Here is a 19,551-nt window from a genome sequence, read left to right on the forward strand (position 1 = left end):
TGCTCGGATCCCCATGCAGAACCACCCGTCCCTGCTGCCTAGACGCTCGGGACGAGCATATTCCTTGGAGACTACCAAAACGGAGAGGAGCACTTCCTCAACTCTTCTTAAGGGTCTTAATAATCATTTAAGCCCTTAGTAACGCTAATTTTTGTACCTAATCTCTAATATAAATGCCCCATTGTACTACCTAGATTAGCATGTCATCTTAATCTTATCTTAATCAAGTCTTAATACTCTCTTAATCTTATAATCAACTCTTAATTTAGCATTAATACAAATCTAATTCCTTAATCTTTCCTTAATTTCTCTATTGTTCATCATTTATTTTGGGTAATTAGAAGATTAATTGGAGGATTGACAACCTTCCATCAATCATCAAGTACTTCTATTATTTTTTGGTTTATTATTTGGAATCATCTTTATAGGTAAAATTCTCTCTTAACCTTTTTAATTATTGTTAATAATCTTCATTTGTTCATCATGATTTGCCTTGCTAGTATGATTGACAACCTTGTTAGCATGTTAAACTTGATAATGAGTGAGTAGTTACCTTAACTAGGGTTAATGGGGAATTAGGGGAAACCAACATCGGGATTGATTCATGCTTAATCTAATATGTTTCCATAATTAATTTTCTTGCTTGTTGTGATTCCAACTTATGCACATGTTATGTTTGATGAAATGTGAGCCTATGAATCCTTGCATTTTTTACCCATCACTTATCTTTTCAATGAGACTTGTAAGACATAAAACAACTCGAGACTCATTAGACTCTGCATATAGTTGGATAGGGAGGATTAAGTCGACTTTTAGGTGTTGTACAATCTAATCGATTCGGCTCCGGGACTCAAACCGACCAAGGGATTGTAAGATATACACTAACTCGATCCCATCACAACAATAATTGCTTGCATCTAGTAGATAACATGTTTCTATGATCAAATCCCATGAATCCCCTATGAACCCATGACACCCTAGTGCTTTTAATCAATTGTTTGCATCTCATTTTTATCATCTTATTTGCTTTCATTATTTTGTTTAAATTGTTATTTAGTTTAGTTGATCTCCTACCTCAACCCAAATTGTGACACCCTTAGATACAACCATTTGCAATCGAAAATCCTACATCAATACCCGTCCCTTGGGATCCGACCTTTAGTTACCTCTTTACTAAAAGTAGAGTAGTTTATGAAGTTATAAATATTGTTTTGGTCTAGGTAACTCTTAACGACAAGTAACCGAAATCCATACACCGACCAAAAATGGTGCCGTTGCCGGGGACGGTGTTAACTTGATTTGATTTTCTTTGATTGTTTTTAGTTGTGTCTTTCTTTGCCTTGGGGAAGTAAAAATCCTCAAGGTACTTCTCATCTTTTTCTTAGTGCATTTTGCAAGATGGACATTATAGATTGTTTTGTTGAGGACCACTTGAGTATACCTTTCTTCAAAGACCCCATGCAAGCATTGTAAGCCTTAGAAGCAAGTGAGGCCAAAAATATGCATTGGGAATTGGAAGTAGATCTTCTTGAGGCCGCTCTAGCCAACAAAGAACTTACTCATGAGCAATCCGTATTAGTGCATAACATTCTTGTGGAAGCATATCAACCCATAGAAGAGGAACAAGCAACCAAAGATGATATCATACAAGCCGGGGGGCAAGAAGAATTTGTCATGGAATTTGAGTATGATGAGATTAGTGAGCTTGAATAACAAGTTGAATATGCCATGAGAATGGATTGTCTAATGGAAATGGAGCAAGTCCTTAATGAATCTTTAATGGAAGAAAGTGAGGTACAAGTTCCAACTCTAAAACCCCTTCCCCCAAATTTGAAATATGCTTACCTTGATGAATCTAAGACTAAACCCGTGATTGTTAATGACAAACTTGATGAGAACTAATTGGGGAAATTGCTTGATGTATTGAAACAACATGAAAAGGCTATAGGTTATAGTCTAGATGACCTTAAGGGGATAAGTCCCAATTTTTGCATGCATAGAATTCATTTAGAAGAAGACCATAGACCTACCATCTAATCTCAAAGGAGATTAAACCCCCACATGCAAGAATTGTAAAAGCGGAGGTTATGAAATTACTTGATGCGGGAATCATATATCCTATATCGGATTCCTTGTGGGTTAGCCCCGTTCAAGTGGTGCCTAAGAAAAGAGGTACCACGATGGTAACAAATGATAAGAATGAGCTAATACCCACAAGGAAGATCACCGGTTGGCGCATGTGTATTGACTATCTATCGAAAATTGAATTCCGCAACAAGAAAGGATCATTTCCCCTACCATTCATTGACCAAATGCTTGAGAGGTTAGCCTCCAACATGTTCTTTTGCTACCTTGACGGGTATTCGGGATTCTTCCAAATCCCAATACACCCGGATGACCAACATAAGACCACCTTCACATGCCCTTATGGTACTTTTGCATATAGGAGAATGTCGTTTGGCTTATGTAATGCCTCCGCTACTTTCCAAAGATGCATGATGAGTGTCTTCTCCGACTATCTAGAAACCATAATAGAAGTTTTTATGGATGATTTTAGTGTTTATGGAAAGGACTTTGACTCTTGCTTGCATAATCTCTCTCTTGTATTGCAAAAATGTGAAGATGTTAGTCTCGTTTTTAATTGGGAAAAGTGTCACTTTATGGTCAATGAAGGTATTGTTTTGGGTCATTTAATCTCGGAAAAAGGCGTCGAAGTCGATAAAGCTAAGGTTGAGGTGATAGAGAAACTCCCACCTCCCGTGAATGTTAGAGGGGTGAGAAGTTTTCTCGGTCACGCGGGTTTCTATCGCCGTTTTATAAAAGATTTCTCAAAAATCGCGAAACCCCTCACTCAACTCTTACTTAAAGATGCCCAATTCCACTTCACTAATGAGTGTGTTGAAGCCTTTAATAGAATTAAGGAAGCACTAATCTCGGCACCGATCATTCAACCACCAAATTGGGAACTACCATTCGAGATCATGTGCGATGCTAGTAACTACGCCATTGGAGCGGTTCTTGGCCAACGGGTAGGAAGATATTTGCATGCTATCTATTACATAATCAAGACTCTTGATTCCTCCCAAGTGAATTATGATACTATCGAGAAGGAACTCCTTGCCATTGTCAATGCATTAGACAAATTCTGTTCTTATTTGCTTGGATCAAAAGTGATTGTTCCCTCAGATCACCGTGCTCTTCGACATCTCTTGATAAAGAAAGAAGCAAAACCAAGATTGTTGAGTTGGATTTTGCTACTCCAATAATTTGACTTAGAAATAAGAGATAAGAAGGGGGCCGAGAATGTGGTAGCGGATCACTTGTCGAAAATCCGATTTCCTGATGAAGAGGGAGAGACACCGATCAATGACTCTTTCCCTAACGATATTTTGATGGCCATTCATTCACAACTTGAGAGGCATAAAACTCCATGGTTTGCCGACTATGCCAATTATATTGTTTGAGGAGTTCTTCCTCAAAATTTGAGCTACAACCAAAGGAAGAGATTCTTATTTGAGGTAAAGAGATACTTTTGGGATGACCCCAATATTTACAAAGAGTGTAGTGATGGACACTACCGGAGGTGCATACCCTAATGGGAGATTCACGGCATTTTGCAAGGATGTCATTCATCACCTTATGGTGGATACCATGGAGCACGAAGGACTATTGCTAAAATCCTTCAATAGGGCTTCTTTTGGCCTACTATGTTCCAAGATGCTAGGGAATTTATCCTCCATTGTGATGCTTGTCAAAAAACGGGAAATATTTCTTGGAGGAACGAGATGCCGCAAAGAGGGATATTGGAAGTGGAAATCTTCGATGTTTGGGGCATCGACTACCAAGGACCGTTCGTGACATCTAAGGGAAACAAATACATCCTTTTGGCCGTTGACTATGTTTCAAAATGGGTATTGGCAATTGCTACCCCAACCGATGATGCCAAAACGGTCACTAAACTCTTCAAGAAAATAATCTTCCCAAGGTTCAGAGTCCCTAGAGCAATCATAAGTGATGGAGGGACACATTTTCATGAAAAGAAGCTCACATCTCTTTTGACCAAATATGGTGTTCAACATAGAACCGGCTTGGGATATCACCCTCAAGCAAGCGGTCAAGTTGAAGTTTCAAATAGAGAGATCAAGCAAATTCTTGAGAAAGTTGTTAACAAGACCTGTAAGGATTGGAGCATGAAGCTTGATGATGCTCTTTGGGCTTATAGGACAGCCTATAAGACTCCCATAGGAGGCTCCCCTTACACACTTGTCTATGGGAAAGCATGTCACTTGCCAATTGAGCTCGAATACAAAGCTTTTTGGGCAATCAAAGCTCTCAACCTTGATCTCAAACTAAGTGGTCAAAAGAGGATGATGCAAATCCAAGAGTTGGAGGAATTCCGACTACAATCTTATGAGAATGCCAAAATCTACAAAGAGAGCACAAAGTTGCTTCATGACAAGAGAATCAAGAAAAAAGCCTTACACAAGGGAGACAAAGTCCTTCTATTCAACTCCCGATACCATCTCTTTCCCGGGAAGTTGAACTCTAGATGGATGGGTCCCTATGTGATCACCGAAGTAGGAAAATATGGAGACTTCGAGATAAGGTCGGAAGATGGGAGCAAATTTAAAGTCAATGGCCAAAGATTGAAACCATATTATGAAGGAGCATTCATTGAAGAGGTCGAGGTCACCTACCTCAGGCCTCCTCCTCCTTGAGAAGATCATCAAAGAGAGTTTGGTGGAGTCCTCTCCAAACCACCACTTGTAAATATACTAACTCTTCTAACTTGTATCTTTAACTTTATTGCATTTTTACCATAAGCATGATTCTTGCCATGAGAGTAAGTGAGGGAGGGTCACTAATCATTTTTTCTGAATGAAGGATTTAGAAATTCAAGTGTGGGGAAGCACTTTCACCAAATGAGGAATGAACGAAAAATAGGACCAACCCGTAGCGTCCCGTGAAGAATCCTCTCGTCCTGACCAAAGATCCGAGCGTCCTGGTGAGAAGACGCTCGCCTTAAGAGAGCTGGGAAACAAATATTTTGGTCTGACTGAGAATCCAAGCGTCTTCACAGACAATCCGCTCGTCTCAGTTAAGATGGTCGTCTTACCATGCATCCGCTCGTCCTGATTGTATCATTTTCTGGGATTTTATCTTGACAGAGAATCCGAGCATCCCCAGTAGGACCCGCTCGTCTCCGTGTAGAAATCCGAGCGTCCCGACGAGCATCCGCTCATCCTGGATACTCCAAAATTTGGGGTCTGATCTGACTGAAGATCCGAGCGTCCCGTGAGGAATCCGCTCGTCTCCAAAAGCTAGGATCCGAGCGTCTCATGCTCGAACCGCTCGTCGCCCTACCGTCCTTTTCCTCTAATTTCTCGCAACTTAAAATCCTTCCCCACCACACATTTCGTGACACCTCATCCTTCCTTCCACTTTAAAACATAAAACCCCCTCTCATATAACTCAAATTATATCTCAAGCACTCATTTAATCCTCAAAAACAAAAACCCCCAAAATCGAGGGTTTCAAAAGATTCAAAAGAAAATCTAAATCACAAAGAACATCTCCATATTTCAACAAGTCTAATTCTAGATCTACATTCAAGAATGGGGCCAAGAGGATCATTATTTAGAGAGAGAAGAAAACCAAGGGTAAGGGAGAGCTCATCTACTTCTCATCTCAATACTTTGAGAAGGGAAAATGAAGAGATAATTGATCTTACAAAACCTGATGAGTTTTCCAACATAGAGTTTGTCAATGATGTTCAAAGGCTTGTTTTCCATCGTCTTCTTGGTAAGAACATTCTACCCACTAAATTTATGTGCCATAAGACTTTGAGGAAACTTGGAATCTATCATCAAACCGAAGCTCTCTTTGAATTGTTTGGTCTTTCAACCTTATTTCACATGCATTAGCGTACCTATCGATCTTTAGTTCTTGAATTCTTGAGCTTTTTGGAAATCACTACCTTGAACAAGACCATATGTGTGGAATTTAGATGGGAAAACACCACTAGGATTATGACCCTTGTTGAATTCGCTAATGTGCTTGGGCTAGATGTTTTGCCTACCCGAACATCAAAGCCAAGAAATTATAGCGTGGCACCCCTTTGGAGAGCAATGACGGGTCGGGATTTTTTATACATCAAAGAATTCTTGGCTTTTCACATTCAAAATCCCATCATTAGGCTCACATATCGATTTCTAGCCGGTACTCTTCTTGCCCGTCGAGATCCCGCAATAGTGAATAAGCTTGACCTTATATTCATGGAGTCTTACCTGGAAATTCAAAGAAGGAGCGGGTACCATTTCAACGCCCCCCTTGTTCTTCTAGAGAAATGGGCTAAATTCCGAAATGGGGATAATGATGGTGTAAAACACATTGTTAACGGGGGATTTATCACAAGGCTTGCCAAGTTTTTCAACCCAAAATTCAATGAAAACAATGAGTATGTACCCCTTCCGGTAACACAAGGATCAATGAAGAGCTAATCCTTAGGCAACACCATTGGATGACCCATGAGGGATATGCAAAGAGGATCAAATGGCTTACTAAGGGGAACACTCCCATTTACCTAGAAATAGAGGGATTAGCAAGAATTTCACCAAGACGAGGCCCTCTCTCTCCAATACCATCATATATCATCCCAACAAGTACGAGTCAAGCAAATCAAGCACCACCTCCAACACCACATCAACAACATGAGCAACAAAAGAATAACAATGAAAATATTGTGATACCACCTTACCCCTTCCAATACCAACCTTACAACCACCCGAATCCTTTTATCCTCCCTAGCGATGATTTTGTGACGGGAATCCTTCATGATATGCATCTCCGACAATATGAAGCCAATGTGAATAATTATTTGTTTGAAATCTATATCTCATTACTTTACATATTCATATATGTGATGAATTAATTTAGTCATAAAATTAATTGAAAATCTTATGCATGCAAACTAAAATAGATAAGTGAAGAAATCGTTTTCTCACCATATGATTTTCGGATTAAAAGGGCACAAGTGAGTTCTCCTACTCACTTGTTCTTGAGCTTCCAAATATTGGATGAACAAGGTTCAAATTAGAACCTCTCCCAAAAGCATATACCCAAGATAACCCCTTAATAGATTAATATTACTTGATCTATAACAATATTAATCTTACCAAAAATTGACCCAAAATATTGTTTTTGCTCTCTAGTATTTCGGCCAAGAGAGGGAAAAGTTATGGAGTATTTTCTATCTCTCTAAGTTCTTGTAATAATATTAGAGAGTAGAATGAATTACACTAGAAAAATATGTAGTGTAAAAGAGGAATGATTAAATAAGAAACACTCTTCTTTTCTAGGTGGAAACCGAGTGGGGGGAAGAAAGGACCCAATGCATGGCCAAGATGCTCTTCACAAAAGCAATTAGGCATGCAAAGCTAGTCTATTAGGTTATTCATCATGTTTTCCACTTAACATAATCAACACAATTTTATTCTAAATACTCCCTCCATTTCGGTACACATACATAAAATGGATGAGTTCATTTTATTTGTGATTTTGTCAATATGTCACATGTGACACATTTCATGACATCTTATTTATAAAATGTATTTTTAACCATTAAAAATCAACATATTAATAAAATATGTCACTTATAAAATTAACATAGTAATTCACAATTACTTGTACCAAAAAATGGTTTACCAATTTATAAATCACAATATCTTGTATTTATAATAAATTATTCATTCCGTTTCAATTGTTTCCGTAAACAATAATTTCATCTAAGTAATAAAACAATTCGATTACTTAGACCGTATCTTATTTAATCAAATTACAATGAGACACGTAAATATTACTTCCAAAATTGTCCGTCAATTTTAAGTAATTTAATTAACCCGTATCGTCATACGATCAATTAAATATTCAATTAAGAGTGTTACCCTTTAGGTATGACCTAAGGGGATCAACTGATCACCACCGTCGCACGACAGTAATGTCAAACTCTAGTCAGGCAATCATTACCGATATGTGTGGACCAGTTGACAGTAAAATATTACTTCCCAATTGTATTCTTTAAAATGAGACTTAAACATGTGATCATCATGATCGACAGTTGTGATCGCATTATTGTTGGAGGACACATATTCCAACAATCTCCCACTTGTCCTCAACAAGTGTGCGTCACCAATTCTCTTGTCCTATTACTATCTCCCACTCAATGCAAGGTGTCTTTCAGGTCGTACTTGCAAGTGATCATATTAAAAGTCGTTTCCTCGATCTGGAGAATAACTGATTGACCGGATTTATCTACCATAGATATTTTCCGAGCGTGGCCACGCATTTCCAGTTCATTACTCCTCGAGTGGCCCTGAGATATTGTTATAACCCTGATTAGGGGTGGACAATTCCTATCGCACTTAATCCCTTCGACTAGCCACAGCCATCATACCCAAAATATGCCCATTTGACCCCATTTACGAAGGTCGTAGTAACACAAATCAAAGTTAATCTGAAACTATGCCATCTTAGGCGAATAGTCTTTAGTCAAAAGAATCGACTCATTAGAATACTATAGTAGCTCTCGCCACGACCAGGCTATATAAATTTGCCAGAATTCTATAAGCGGTCATAAGGCCCGACAAAGTGTTCCTAACAGTCTGCCTATGTGATCGACTAGTCATCTCACATGACTGTATGGCACTGAACTTGCCATCAATCGCATCACACTCTAGTCACTTCGAGACGTCACCTCATACAAGTGACTATGGGCGAATACTATGTTAATCCGAGTTCACTTTAACGGGGTTCAATTGTCTCTACAACCCGTTTGGATGTAACAAGGTATAAAAGGAGTTTTCAGATTTATAAACTCGAAGGACAAATGTGATTATCTCATATGAATAGTCAATACCTGATTACTACTTCATATTTTTATAATCCATTTTCATCTTATATGTAGTTGTTCATCTCAATGCAATTGAAATGACATATGACATGACTTATCATGTTAAGCCTATGAGAAGGCTTTGGTTAGTAGGTTTTATCAACTTCTTGTACCTTACTCAACCTTACTACATACTCGTTTTCCTTTTTAATGTATACATTTGCATTACAAAACTTTCTTAGTACGTGTCGAGATCCAATCAAGACATAGGCCGTCTAGCCTTAGAACAACTCCCACTGTTTTCACAGTATGTGGGACTCATCCTTCTTGCACATCCCATGATTGCAAGTGTACTCAATTTCCGTTGTAAATATTTCTCATTGTTCTTTATTGCCTAGAACGATTCTAGAAAATCTATTTCTTAAATAACATAGCCACAATGGTATCTTAACCATCCTAATGTGTTTTGATTATGGTTTTGTCTGAAACCATGCGCAATCTCAATTGTCAATTGTCATCTGTGTAACACCCTTACACAAAATTGCATCAAAAACACTTTGCTTTACATCCTTAATGTTTCTGCAAGCACTTAAGGGTAATCTTTATGGCTTACTTGGTAACTATTACTTAAATTCGATTTGAAACAATTCATCATACTCAAGGTATATGAAGTGTTATACATCATTTCCTATTTAATTGATTCTAAGAAATGAAGCAAATGGAATCAATCAAATATGTTCAACTGGATTGAACTAGTCATGATTCTTATCAACATAAGACTCGTTATTTGACATTAATATCATGTAGATTTATCTCCATAAATCCGGATACTAAAGATGTACTATATTTCTCCTAAGTCTTAAATCATTCGCAATGATCAATATGTCATCCACATATAAGACTACTAAAATTTCCGTAACTCCCACTAAACTTTATGTATAAACACAACTTCTCGACTTATCGAGAAATGTTTTATAACATGATCAAAACATTGATTCCAACTCATTGATGTCCTACTTAAGACCCTCTCTTAAGTTTCACATTATCTTAGGATGACAAGAATCTACAAAACTCAAGACATGTATTGAATACATTCCTTCTAATTGAAGAAGTGGGTTTTAGATTCACTCGCTTTATATATCTCATAATGAAACACAATCCCTAAGAAGATCCAAATAGACTTAAGCATTTCAACTAGTGCAAAACCCTTTGCTACCAATCAAGCTTTGATATCTAACAATTCACTTGGAATTGTTTCGGATTTTCATGGCTCTAAGCCTTGTATTGAGTTGTGACTTAAACACTCTCATGTAAGTCATATGTTCATTACTTTCTAGAAGTAATCAACTTGAATCAAACAATTTCATTGTAAGTTGCAAGCTTTTTACTTTCTAAAAGTAACACTTATTCATCGTCTTCAACAAGTGATGACTTTAACCTCCTAGGTTTTGAGAAATAACGTCTTACACAAAACGCCTCATGTAGCCAAGAAAGACCAGTTTCTTGCGACATAACATTCTTTGTGGCTCTTGAATAATTTCTCCCACTCTGTCTTCTAGAAATAAACTTGTATTCTAGAAAGACAGCTTCACGAGCCACAAACTTGTTGTACTCGTGATTATAGTAAGGAAAAATGAGCATTTGTTTCTTGTGAAAACTTACAAGCATGGTACCCTATCATTTCATATCACATATGAATTACTTTAGATTTAGTGGAAAAATAATTTAGACAAAATGATAAAATCCCCAAAAGGATCAAGTAACTCAAAGTAACTTGATTGAAGTCCAAACCATATCGAAATAGCGTTTGATTTCTTTATCCAACCACACATTATCCCATAATGCGTGCTAAGAGAGATTAATTTTTTTGATACTATATCACATTTCCTTTGGCCTATATCAAAGTCTTCACTTTGATAATCCCATCATGACTAGATCGTGATTTTTTTTTTTTGAACTCTTTGAACTTCTTCAAAGATTTATCTATTTACCTTATTAAGTGAACACATTAGCGTCAACTTAAATCGTTGGTAAAAGAAAATGATCAACCTATTTTGGATCAATGATTTACAACCTCGATCTCCTTTTCAACCAAAGGCACGAGACATCTTGCTTTGAATACAAGATACGCATATACCATAAGATCTAATGGTTTCAAGAGTACTCAATAACTCTTTGCGTTCATCATTCCAGAATCTAAGGTTTAATCTTGGGTTACCAATTTGAGTCTTGCATCATCTTCATGATATATCATTCTAGTTTGGTTTAGAATATAATCACCTTGATAATGGGCTAGCCATACATCAAATCATGGTGTATAGGGTCACAAAAGTGAAACCTCTTTTGTATCTTAACAAGTTTATATTCTTATTTAGAGTTTATGCACTTAATAGTCATAATTAAGTACAACTATAAACCCAAAACTAGATTGATTACACAATGACTCTATCTCTCGATATTATTTGATGCTAGTCGTCATATTATAATCATCTTATGTATCGAATACAATGATGAAAACCTCCACTGGTTTCTAATATTGACGAAGTAGTACTAGCAAAATTTATATTAATCAAATAAACATTTAAAGAAGAAGATCCCATTAGATGTCCCACAACTAACTTGTTGATTCTTCAATAATTTGGGGTAGTTTTCTTTCTAGCGTCCAACAATTAAGACAATGGAAACTTTATCGGTCGGGATTGATAGGTTTAGTATCGTTATTCTCAATAACTTTACTTTTAACATTACCTTGTATCAATTCCATTCTAATTTTACTTCTTGAACCTCGTCCTTTTCTTAACGGTTTAAGAGAATGCTCCCACTCTTTTCAATGAGTCTTTGCTTAGAGAAGCAAAATTGAATTTCATGAAGACTACTCTTCAATTCATTTGTTTAGTCTTAAAACTTTCATTAAAGTGGTTGCGGTATTTTGGTCAATTTTGATTTCCAACAAATCTAGTTACCAAAATGATGTATCGTTTCAAGGCACTTAATTTAATTAAGTATATGAAAAACAATCCATTGTAAGTAGATGTGTCAGTCAAAAATCAAAAACCTGTTTGATAATGAATAACTTGTATCTATACTCTTCACTTGAGATCCTTCCAATGGATAATTCGAGGTTTTTAGAAGAAAATTCAAATTTTGTCTTTAGTAACGATGTTTTAATGGAGTTTTGAATCGAAATGATATCGTATAAAATTTGTGGTGAAGAAATAGAACAATATGATAACGGAATAGTGAAAACTTAACATTTATCGTTTTATTAATACTTGTAAATAACAAGTAAAAGCATTTACATAGTGACCTCTACCCAACTATGATAAATGATTCCGAGATCCAAATTCATATTAACTTGGGCACGGGATAGCCGATGAAACCCTTATCAATATAACTCGGTGGACTAACTCTTTAATCGATTCTACTTTTAGAATTCTCGGTCGATAAAATTACTCTAATATTTATCTATAGCCCGGAACAAATGCGACTACGGTCACGAATACTTCCGTTGAGGTCAATCCAAATTTCAAATAAATGTGTCCATGATCCAAATTCACATCAACTTAGGCACGGGATAGCCGATGAAACCCTCATCAACACGAATTCGGTGGATAGACATTTATCACCCACTTCCCCTACGTAACAAGGTTTGTGCCCCGGGATGGCCGAGTGCACTCCCTCGCGAAATAGGTTTTCATGGTTTCTACTTTTTGGTAAGGCTATGTCTCAATTGTTTATTTTTAGCGAGAGGTCATGTCAATTTATTATCTATCACGTTTTAAGTGAACTAAAGCGGTGAACTACGATAATTCTAATTGACACGGTCGATAAACTCGATAAAATGATGATGCATGTCTTAGTTATGGCGATTTAGCGATGCATGCAACATATAAATAAAATGCAAAGCATAAAGAAATCCTAGTATGGCCTTCCTAAAATAGAAAATCTAATTAACTATTACATATTCGGAAACCAACTCCATTGGTCCCTTGAACTTCGGTTTAGGCACGCATCTTGAGGTAACACCGTCTTTATGTATCGTCTTCCTTGAGTTACACCGTCTTCAAGGAACTCCGAAATAATTAAATTACATAACAAATTACATAATTTCCTATTATACATTTGTAATTAAAATAAAATAAATCTATTAAATTACAAAACGGTGATACGAGATCACAATAAATTACAACCGAATCGATATTCCCATACATTTCGGGTAATACCAATTAAAACTAAGGCCATACTAAGTAAAATTACATAATTCAAAAATTACATAAAATAAAATTATGACAATCATAAATAAAATGCAGCATTATAATATGTATGAACATGCCCAATTTTATGCTAAATCGTCTTTAAGGAGCCAATATCGTATATTAATTGGTTTTTACGGATTTGCGTGATTCAACCTTTTAAAATCACAATAAATTACATAAAATCATATTTATGCACAAGTTAATTACCCTAACCAACTTAGGACTCAAAATTAGTCTCCACTAACATATTTACTATAATTAACTTATATTTCTTAAAATTGTTCATTAGTGGACTCAAAATTACAATAAAATGCTATAAACTTCAAATAAATCACAAAAATTTCAAATAAATTCAAAATTCAAAATTTAAACTCATGAACATTCTGGAAAAAAATACCATGACACTCATAATATCCAAAAACTTAGGTTAAAAATTTCGAAATTTATCGGGAAAAACAATGTTGCGGTTTATCGGATATATCAAATATAATTATAAGAACATGAGAAAATTATATTTATCAACTTTTCAATTTTAGATCTGAAATAGGTAATAAAATGCAACATGTGACATTTTTCCTTGGTCATGAAGTATGTTTTAGCAATTATTCACTAATTAAAGTCACTATTTATGCTATTTTTCATCAAAAATTCATAAATCATGCATAGAGACTTCATAATAGCCTATTATTTTACACACATCTATTAAAATTGTATGTGACAACATACTAAATTTCTATGACCAGATTCGAAATATTTCTCATATTAACCTATTTTTCATTTAAATTCGATTTTTATCATGAAAAATCCATATTTCGAGCATAAAACTCCAAAAATTCTGAAAATTTACAGGTCATCTCAAAATAACATATGTGAAAACATATCCAAAAACCACTGAAAAATTCGAAGTTTAGCTAATTTTAGTCCGAAAATGATATTTTTATCATAAAATCACATTTTTAATGCCATTATTATATAAAATGAACAATAAAAATCCATAAATTAACCAAAATATCCTAAATAAATTTTAGGACCAGAAACTTTAACATGCAAAATTTATTTCGTGATATATCATAATAACATAAATTTACAAGTTTTATATGTTAATCGTATAACTCGGAAAAACTATAACCGATTTGCATGCAAACAACCAAAAGCTCATGATACCGCTTGTTTGAAATCTATATCTCATTACTTTACATATTCATATATGTGATGAATTAATTTAGTCATAAAATTAATTGCAAATCTTATGCATGCAAACTAAAATAGATATGTGAAGAAATCGTTTTCTCACCATATGATTTTCGGATTAAAAGGGCACAAGTGAGTTCTCCTACTCACTTGTTCTTAAGCTTCCAAATATTGGATGAACAAGGTTCAAATTAGAACCTCTCCCAAAAGCATATACCCAAGATAACCCCTTAATAGATTAATATTACTTGATCTAGAACAATATTAATCTTACCAAAAATTGACCCAAAATATTGTTTTTGCTCTCTAGTATTTCGGCCAAGAGAGGGAAAAATTATGGAGTATTTTGTATCTCTCTAAGTTCTTGTAATAATATTAGAGAGTAGAATGAAATTACACTAGAAAAATATGTAGTGTAAAAGAGGAATGATTAAAGAAGAAACACTCTTCTTTTCTAGGTGGAAACCGAGTGGGGGGAAGAAAGGACCCAATGCATGGCCAAGATGCTCTTCACAAAAGCAGTTAGGCATGCAAAGCTAGTCTATTAGGTTAATACTCATGTTTTCCACTTAACATAATCAACACAATTTTATCCTAAATACTCCCTCCATTTCGGTACACATACATAAAATGGATGAGTCCATTTTATTTGTGATTTTGTCAATATGTCACATGTGACACATTTCATGACATCTTATTTATAAAATGTATTTTTAACCATTAAAAATCAACATATTAATAAAATATGTCACTTATAAAATTAACATAGTAATTCACAATTACTTGTACCAAAAAATGGTTTACCAATTTATAAATCACAACATATTGTATTTATAATAAATTATTCATTCCGTTTCAATTGTTTCCGTAAACAATAATTTTATCTAAGTAATAAAACAATTCGATTACTTAGACCGTATCTTATTTAATCAAATTACAATGAGACACGTAAATATTACTTCCAAAATTGTCCGTCAATTTTAAGTAATTTAATTAACCCGTATCGTCATACGATCAATTAAATATTCAATTAAGAGTGTTACCCTTTAGGTATGACTTAAGGGGATCAATTGATCACCACCGTCGCACGACAGTAATGTCAAACTCTAGTCAGCCAATCATTACCGATATGTGTGGACCAGTTGACAGTAAAATATTACTTCCCAATCGTATTCTTTAAAATGAGACTTAAACATGTGATCATCATGATCGACAGTTGTGATCGCATTATTGTCGGAGGACACATATTCCAACATTATTATGGCTTGTATCCACAATTTCACCAAATGGCTCGGCAAGGAATCATTAGTGAAGAGGGAATGTTTCCCTCTTGGGCTCAAATACATATTCTTTTCCCAAATTCGGAGAAAGCTAATGAGGGAACACATGGTCAAGGAGGTGAAGGGAGCGAAAACTCAAATGGTGGAGACACGGTAGAGCTAGATAGCGAAGGGGATGAGTTTATGGATTTCCATGGAAGCGATGCATCGAGGGAAGCTTGGGATAGTGATTTGGGTGGGGACGATGACGACCTTTGAAGAACACTTCATGAGCTAGATGGAGCGGGCACGAGGCATCCAACAAGGCCAAAGTGAAGTTTCTATTACTCTCCCTCATTTCTTTCTTTTTCATGATAAGAATTTCATGTTCTGTTAACTTGTTTCATAATTTCCTTTATAGTATAGTCTTGTATATATTGTTTTGTATATATTGTGTTTGATCATCCTTTTTCACATTGATCGACTATGCCACATCCGAGGCATGAGGATATAGAAGACCGCATGGTATGATCTTTCCAAATCTCCTTTTTCCTCTTTATGTTAATGACTATGTGGATTTATTTTGATTGATGCGGTAAAAACAATGTGATTATAGGATTGCATCTAGATTATATGGCATAATAGTTGGTAGAAGCATATGCATTATGGTTGTATAAATGTTAGTTGCATCATGGCATATAGTTGCATTTAGGAAAATTTTTGTGAAAACATCTATTTGGGAAGCTTGAGAAGTGTATATAAGGCCCTTGTAGATACTTTTTCTTCTTAAGACTTTGCTTGTTATAATACTTGTAAAACATCCTAGGATGTGTCATGTTAGTATCCTTTGACCCATGGATTAAGGCCTAGTCAAAAGTACCTTGTGGTGTGATAACTCCCTGGCTACCGTTTATTCCAAGGTGACCCTTGAAACCATGCAAACATCAATCCACATTCTACCATATTTTGTCATCAAAAAGGGAATGGGCACAAAAATTGTTCAAAAATTTGAGTTCAAGAATTGAAATGAAAAGTCAATTTGCAATTGCATTAAAAGAAAAGAGGAGTAACAAAAATGAAAACTCCTATGCTTCAAAAATAAGCACCCTCACTACAAATAGGGTGACTTTGAAAATGTTCAAAAGAAAAGGCAAAAAGTTGAAAGTTGTCAAGTATTGAAATGTCAAACATCAAAAGAAATGGCAAAAAGAAAGTGTTCTCAAATGTCAAATGCCACAAGAAATTGGGGGGAATAACAACAACAAAAGCAAACTCCCACATGAAACTCAAATTCTATTTATCCCTTTTCCATCGTATCCACTTTTGTGCATGGTAGAGAGGGGACGAACCTTCTTCTTGTCTAGACAAGAAGGGGAATTCCGCGATCCTCCAGTGTTTCTAACACCATAGGGAGTCTACTCTTGACGAAAGCATTTAACAATTGAGGACAAAGGTACCCTAGCTTGACACAACTTGGAGGTGATTTATTGGTATCCTTCTAGGCTTAGTAGTTTGAAGAAACCGTATCTATAATGAAATGTGTATCCTTAGATTGCTTCCACTTTACATAATTTCCGCCACTTAGATGAGGAAAGTGGCTATTAATTTTTATAGATGCATCCATTTACCTTGTTTTATGTGCTTTAATGCTTGGATGTGTCGCCATTTTGGCAAGCCCCACCTTGCCTTGCAAGAAGGCATCCTACCTCATGGTTGACTTGTTGCGAGTTGAAGGGGCGGAGTGAGACCCGCTAATTATCTCACATCGGCTATATTAGTAGGATAGTTTGAATAAGGGTCCTAGTTTTGTCACCTCTTTACTCGGGACGAGCAAAGGTTCGGTTTGGGGATATTTGATGTGACTCATATTTGAGCATATTTAGTCCCCGAATTAGCCTCTTTCCTATGCTTTTTAGTGTATAATTGGGTCATTTAATATCTTTAGTTTCCCGTTTTGCATATTATTTGAGGTTTTGTTTCCATGGTAGGAGAGGAGTGCAAACCTTTCATTTTCATGGCAAAATGGAGCTAAATTGATCGAATTCAATGACCAAGCATCAAAGGAAAGACGATACTAGAAGGCCTATGTAGATAACAAAGTAGATTGGGTAATGATGAAAGGATCCTTGTATCCTCAACAAGATCCCCGAGGATTGTTGAGGAAAGAAGAGAAGAAAAGTGCCTTACCCAGGACCCGAGCGGCTCCATGCCAATCCGAGCGTCTCTATGCCCAGCCATCCGAGCGTCCTGATGCCAAGACGCTCGTCTTGAATCCAAGCAATCCGAGCGTTTCTCCCCTGATCCGCTCGGATCCCCTTGCAGACTCCACCGTGCCTACCTCCTAGACGCTCGGGACGAGCATATTTTCTGGGGACTAGCAAAACGGAGATACGCATCTCCTTGGAAAGGAGCACTTCCTCAACTTTTCTTAAGGGTCTTAATAGTCATTTAAGACCTTAGTAACCCTAATATTTGTACCTAATCTTTAGTATAAATACCCCATTGTACTACTTAGATTAGCATCAAGTCTTAATACTCTTTTAATGCATCTTAATACAATCTTAATCTCATCTTAATACTCACTTAATCTTGTAATCAACTCTTAATTTAGCATTAATACAAATCTCATTTCTTAATCTTTCCTTAATTTCTCTATTGTTCATCATTTATTTTGGGTAATTAGAAGATTATTTGGGTTTATTTGGAGGATTGACAACCTTCCATCAATAATCAAGTACTTCTATTATTCTTTGATTTATTATTTGGAATCATCTTTATAGGTATAATTCTCTCTTAATCCTTTTTAATTATTGTTAATCATCTTCATTTGTTCATCATGTTTTGCCTTGCTAGTATGATTGACAACCTTGTTAGCATGTTAAACTTGATAATGAGTGAGTAGTTTCCTTAACTAAGGTTAATGGGGAATTAGAGGAAACCAACATGGTGATTGATTCGTGCTTAATCTAATATGTTTCCATAATTAATTTGCTTGCTTGTTGTGATTCCAACTTATGCACAGGTTATGTTTGATGAAATGCGAACCTATGAATCCTTGCAGTTTTTTACCCATCACTTACCTTTTCAATGAGACTTGTAAGACATAAACCAACTCAAGTCTCATTAGACTATTCATATAGTTGGATAGGAAGGACTAAGTCGACGTGTAGGTGTTGTACAATCTAATCGATTCGGCTCCGGGACCTAAACCTTCTTAGGGATTGTAAGATATACACTAACTCGATCCCATCACAACAATAAGTGCTTGTATCTAGTAGAGAACATGTTTGTATGTCAAATCTCATGAATCCCCTATGAACCCATGACACCCTAGTGCTTTTAATCAATTGTTTACATCTCATTTTAATCATCTTGCTTGTTTTCATTACTTTATTTACATTGTTGTTTAGTTTAGTTTTTTCTCCTATCTCAACCCAAATTGTGACACCCTTAGACACAACCATTTGCAATTGAAAATCCTACATTAATACCCGTCCCTTGGGATCCGACCTTTACTTACCTCTTTACTAAGAGTAGAGTAGTTTGTGAAGTTATAAATATTGTTTTGGTCAAGGTAACTTTTGACGACGAGTAACAAAACCGACGAACCACCAGAGCCACAGGAAACAGAATATGGATGCTAGCAATGATAGACTATTTTTCCACATGGATAGAAGCAGAAGCGTTCACAGAGGTAAAAGATAAAGAGGTCATCTCTTTTATCAAACGTAACATCATCTGCCGGTTTGGTATCCCGTCAGAAATTATATGTGAATCGATCACAATTCATCTCAAACGACGCGGAAGGATACCGTGCCAGATGGAACATCACTATGAAAAGTCAAAACCCAGGACTCTAAAGTCCAACGGCCAAGCCGAATCCAGCAACAAGATCATCATGGATAACTTAAGAAGGAGGTTACATGAGTTAGGAGGAAAGTGGGCAGATGAATTGCCA

The 19,551-nt window shown here is 35.9% G+C and overlaps 1 pseudogene; it reads left to right on the forward strand.

Moving 5' to 3' along the window:
* The window catches only part of LOC141640245 (uncharacterized), a 199,841-nt pseudogene that overhangs the window by 155,304 nt on the left and 24,986 nt on the right, over positions 1-19,551 (forward strand).

This window comes from Silene latifolia, unplaced genomic scaffold (assembly GCF_048544455.1).
Source record: "Silene latifolia isolate original U9 population unplaced genomic scaffold, ASM4854445v1 scaffold_75, whole genome shotgun sequence".
NCBI classification, from domain to species: Eukaryota; Viridiplantae; Streptophyta; class Magnoliopsida; order Caryophyllales; family Caryophyllaceae; genus Silene; species Silene latifolia.